The sequence below is a fragment of the Eschrichtius robustus genome, chromosome 2 (assembly GCF_028021215.1).
Source record: "Eschrichtius robustus isolate mEscRob2 chromosome 2, mEscRob2.pri, whole genome shotgun sequence".
NCBI lineage: Eukaryota > Metazoa > Chordata > Mammalia > Artiodactyla > Eschrichtiidae > Eschrichtius > Eschrichtius robustus.
In genome coordinates, this window is record NC_090825.1 from 22,545,267 (window position 1) to 22,551,403 (window position 6,137).

General features: G+C 37.7%; 1 pseudogene; it reads left to right on the plus strand.

Moving 5' to 3' along the window:
* On the plus strand, positions 1-1,366 carry LOC137758800 (EH domain-containing protein 1-like; annotated as a pseudogene).
* The last annotated feature ends 4,771 nt before the right edge of the window (positions 1,367-6,137 follow it).

Here is a 6,137-nt window from a genome sequence, read left to right on the forward strand (position 1 = left end):
ATGGTAGATGTCACAAGATCAGACAGATGCATTTACCTTGTTCTTTTAAGGTAAAACCTCCAATCCCCTATTTAAAATCTCCTCAGCCCCAGCCGATTATCCGCAGAAGAGAGACGCCTACGACCGACCCTGCGGTGCGCACGCGCAGCGCACGCCGTCCCCGCCGCCGGCCCGCCTTGGCTCTCCGCCCTCTTCCGGCTCTCAGCCAGCCATCTGACCAGCCACAGCCAGCCGCTTCTCTGGCAGCACGTTCAGCTGGCTTGGCAAGAATACTCGCCACAAGAAGGAGCCAGAGCTCTTCTAAATGGTGGCCGAGGGACTGCGGTCACTGTATCCCCCGGAAGCTGCTGCCCCTGGAGGAGCAGTAAGGCTCCCACGAGTTCCATTCCCCGCCGCTGGAGGACTCCGACGCCGACTCTGACCGTAGCCCAAGCTACTCCTCGTGGGCCTGTACAGTATGCGCAAAACCACCTTCAGGAGGCACCTGATGAAGAAGGGCTTCCTGGGAATTCGTATAGGGCCGAGCACAGCACTGACTCCTTTTCTTGCCACCAAACACAGCCTCGCCGAGGATGTGGTGCTCGGCGACACCTGCTCGTTGTGACCTCTGTGGCACCACTTCCACAAGCTCAACGTCTTCGGTACAGATTCCCCAACAGGTTCATGCGTGCCCAGCTGCCTAGCCCAGTGTTGGACAGCATACACATCCTCGGCGCTCCCGGGATTCTGTCTGGAAAGAAAGCACCTCAGGAGAGGTTATGACCTTGTGGAGGGCCTGGAGTGGTTCACCAAGCGTGTGGACCGCATCATCCTGCTCTTTGACGCTTCTGAAGTGGGTATCTCCAAAGAGTTCTCAGAGGTCATCAAGGCCCAGAGGACAAGAGATGCATTGGTTGAAGTTCCAGGCCTTGAAGCCCAAGCTGCTGGACATGATGGACGATATTCTGGTCAGTGACACGCCCGGATGATGGCATGGTGTGCCGGGCCAGGCTGTGGAGGGCCGTGCCTTGTATTGCTCCAGAATAGGCACTTGGGGCATGACTATGAGGGGCCTGGTGAGGACACTGATGACGTTGAGTGGGTGGTGGACAAGGAGAAGCCCACCTGCAACGAGATCTACATACTGTCACCTTTCAGCAGTCAGATCATGAGTACCAACGCCAAGTAGGAGATGGTGAAGTCCATGCGGCCCCGTACGTTGCCGGGGGAGGTCTGGAAGCTGGCCGATGTAGACCAGGACGGGCTGCTGGGAGACGAGGAATTTGTCCTGGGCAACCACCTCGCCAAAGTCAAGCTCAAGGGCCACAAGGTGCCCGCTGACCTGCCCCCTTGCCTGATCTCATCCTCCGAGCAGAAGCAACAGTGACCCACCCCGCCCCGCCCCCCCCCCACGCCCCCCCATGCCATCTCAGCACCCGGCCAGGCAGAGACTGAGGAGGGGAAGGGTCACCAGTTCTCAAGGACCCTAAAGAGTGAGCGGATGTTTCCTCAGCTTTTGAAAAAGGTAAGAAAAAATAATTTTTTTTTAAAGGATAACAGTACTGATAGGATAACAGTATTGATATCTATCTACTCCTCACTTGAAATTAGTTTACTGTGAGCCAGATACTCCATTAAGCACTTTAATATGTGTCATGCCTTTTCATAATTACCAAAGCTCAATGAGAAAACTTATCTCAAACGCTGGTTATAGGATTTTGAATCTCAGTAAGACACCATAACTTTCTAAAGAGTTTATAGCTAATACATAATAGAACTGTAACTTAAATCTGAATTTCAGGTATCTTGATTTCCAAAATAATGTTTTTCTAAAAAAAGTTTTAGTTGTAATATACAAGTGCAGGAAATTTAATATCCCAAATCTATTTATCAAAAAACTATCATTACCTCCATAATTAAGGGTTTTCTTATCAAACCATCAAAACAATCTCCTTACCTTAAGCAGTTCTGCATGCTTGATGTTTTCTATAATTAGTTTTGCTGTTTGGGAATTTAATGTAAACGTGTTTTCTTGTGCCTGGCTTCTTTCATGCAACATAATGTTTTTGAGATTTTTCTGTGTTGCTGCATGTATCATGGTTGATCCTTTGTCATTGCTAAAAAAAAATTCATTGCATAAGTATACTTCCATCTGTTTATCCAGTCTCCCGTTGATGGATATTTGGCTTGCTTCCAAGTTTTGGCTACTGTAAATCATTGGTTATTTGGGGCTGAAGATGGGTGAGTTTGATTGCTAACAGGCATGAAGGAACATTTGGGGTGATGGAGTTAGTTATGCAAGTATATACATTCAGGTGCATTTTAATGTGTGTAAATTTTATCTCAGGAAACTGAATAAAATATCTGTTTTTCATATGGAAGAATGAGCTGTAACACAAATATGACTGCTCCACCACTTTTCTTCAAGCACTTCAGTTATTTCCTAATATTCTTCAGGAAAATATCAAGCTTCATAGCATTTATACAGCGGCTTCTCTGATCTGATTAACTCACAATTGCCTATTTTACTTTCTAACTACCCAACTTTCTAACTTGATCTTCTTACAATACCTTCATGTTCAAATAAAAAATATGTTTACTTTCCTGAACATGTTACAGTAATTTATGTCTTTATACACTTCCTGAAATGGCTTTCTATTTTATTCTATTATGTGATTGGTTTTTTTACTGCACCCAATTACACAACCCCCCACACACCACAGCATCAGCGTCACCATCAACGCAGCAAACACGATCCACAGCTCTATCACTCTCCACTCTAAGTAATTATAAATCACACTTCAGATTTGGATCACGTGTCATCTCTGTAAATTCTGTGGTTAAATGACTGTGGTTTATAATCTCTGCTCCACCATCCACAAGCTGTGGAACAATGGAAAAGATATCAAACCTTTCTAATCCTGATATTCCTCATTACAAAATAAGGATATAGCAGAATAGCAATAATTATAGTGATAGTAATTGATTCACATGGTGATTCCCATGGAGGATTAAACAAGAAAAGGAATATAGGTAGTTCATCTAAATGAATGGCATATGACAAACATCTACCTATGTTACTGCAATGCAATAAGTTGGATGAATTACGTCTCCTTTAGCTACTTTATTACCTTTACTTTCTTAAAATTTATGCAACAGTATTGAAATTATCTCATACTTTTTCATATAATTATATTTTTATAGAGATTTAAACATTTTAAATAGATATAATTTTATACACCAAGTTACTGTCACAGTGTTTGGTAAATAGTAATATCTAAAATAGTTTATTGAATTCTTTCAATTGAAATAAGGTATACATATTTTAAATACAATGCCTTCCTTATAGCTAAAACAATTTGAATGATTTTTTTGGCTTCATTACACAAGCATATGGTGGAAGGTACTTTCTGTGTACGCCTAAACCCTCTTTTTCACATCAATCTGTCATTGTTTTATCACATTTTCATGTCATAAATACTTTGGAGACTAACTTTTTCTCCTCAAATAAATTTATTTCTTCAACACTTATTTAGCATTTGCTTTAAAGAAAACCTAATCTGATGTGAGAGAATTTCCTTTGAGGTCAACAAAATTCATTGTACTGTGAATTTTCCTTGGTTTGATTTTAGCTAGCAATAAAAATATTCTAATGTTCACATAACATAGAGAATCCAGCTGATTTTTCCTCTTTTCTAGAATAAATTAGTGAATTGGAATCTAATTAAAGTATATTGTACATATCTCCACAAGGAGTTCCTATAAAGACTGATAAAAAGGCACTGAAATGAGCAAAATATGTCTCTCATAGCCTTATGTATTTCGAAGAATCCAAGGGACTTCCCTGGTGTTCCAGTGGTTAAGACTCTGCACTTTCACTGCAGGGGGCATGGGTTTGATCCCTGGTCAGGGAACTAAGATCCCACATGCCATGCGGCCAAAAAAAAAAAAAGAACAAGCCAAAGCACTGACGTTAATAAATAGTCATGATTTTTATATTATATAGTAAACTGCATGTACACGTGCATAACACTATGCATAATAATATGAATATCAATAAATAAAATTAAGTAATATGGGTAATTTAAAAAATATGTGGACTTGTACACTTGGATATAATCTGCATGGAAATAATTAAACTGTTATAAAACTTTAATACACTTTCTTATAGACCTTTTTATATAGAATAAAGAGAAAGGGGTTCAAAAAAGCCCCAAGCAACAAAGGTTACATGTACAATAGTTGTTTAGGAAATATTCATTAAATGAAGGAGTAAATATATGTCTTCTCTGGATAGTAATGCTGATGATGTGAGTAATATATAATAATTGATCCATATCCTAGTAGATATCTTATAAAAGCATGTATAGGCTGGAGCCTCAGTTATTTCCTTGTAAAATAATCATGATAATCATATTTATTTCATTGGGTAACTGAATAAATTTATTAAAACAATGCCTGGCACATGGTAAGCACTGTATAATTGTTAGTTGTTAACACAACTGTGGCTGTTACTAATGCTACCATAACTACTGCTCAGTTTTCTACTCTGTCCCTCAGTTTTGTCCACTGCAATTGAGGTTTATAATAGCATGCCTGTCTTTGTGAGGATTCATTGAGTTAATATATGTAAAGAAGTAGTAAACACTTGGAGAATATTAGTCATTGAGTAAGTACAATAAAAATGTTAGCTCTTGTTTTTAGTTTTTGTTGTGTTTTTGTCAAGTCATATTCTTCCAGATCCTTAGTTTCTCCACTTATAGAGTATAAGGTAAATTATATTGGGAATGTGTTAACATTTAAATTTTGTAATTCTGCATTTGAGGCTCCATCCAATGAAGAGTTTTATTCATCAGTATTCTGTAAATTTAGCTAAATATAAACAGATGTACTTATCAATATGTACTTTGCAACATTTAAAAAAAGAGTAAATCAACCCCAATGCCTATCCAAAAAATGATTAGTTACACTAGAGTATGTTAATAATGGAATACTGAATACTATTTTTGACCTCAAAAATTTTGGTACTTCTCTAAGTATTTAGAGAGACACACAAAGTATTATATATATAATGCAAATAAAAGAAAATTAAGAATATGTAGTTTATTATTTAAACAATAATTTAATTATAATTTAAATAAAATTAATTTTATATTATGATTTAAATAATTCAATTTAATCATATAATTTAATCTTAATAAATTACATATAATTTACATAAATTTATATAAAGTTAATATAATTTATAATTTAAATAAAATATAATTATAATTTATTATAATTTAAATGAAAAGAAAAAAGAAATTATTATGGAAGCTTATCAATCGTACATGAGCATTGAATTTGGAGAAATATAAAAATACATATAATATATAAGTTTACACATATAATTTTTATATATAATATATGTTTATGAATTTTGGAGGAGATACATATATAATGTAATATAATCTGTATGTGCATATTTCAGTGATAATGACAGCTCCTGAATTCTCAAATTGTAATTTACTTTTGAGTAACTGTATAATTATTAAAATTATAATTGTGGTTTAAATGAAGTAAAGTACAGAAGAGTTAATAAATAACCTTTTTGGGAAAAAATAGCTTGTTTCTGTTTAATCATATCCATAGCCCACCAATTTTATGAAATTGTTGCAAAACTGTTTGAGTTTTGGTGTAATACATATTTTCAAAGGATAAAAATACCCTAAAAATTGAATTGCCTTAAATTATTAAGAAAGTCATCAGCTCATCCATGGTAAATTCCAACTAATAGGAAATAATCTCTGGTGAAAGGGCTTTCACTAATGAAGTATTGATATGCTATATTACTCTCATTTAAGTAAATTAAAATATAGACTCGGGCTTCCCTGGTGGCGCAGTGGTTGAGAATCAGCCTGCCAATGCAGGGGACACGGGTTCGAGCCCTGGTCTGGGAGGATCCCACATGCCGTGGAGCAACTAGGCCCGTGAGCCACAACTACTGAGCCTGTGCGTCTGGAGCCTGTGCTCCGCAACAAGAGAGGCCGGGATAGTGAGAGGCCCGCGCACCGCGATGAAGAGTGGCCCGCGCTCACCACAACTAGAGAAAGCCCTCGCACAGAAATAAAGACCCAACACAGCCCCCCCCCAAAAAAAAAAAAAAAAATATATATATA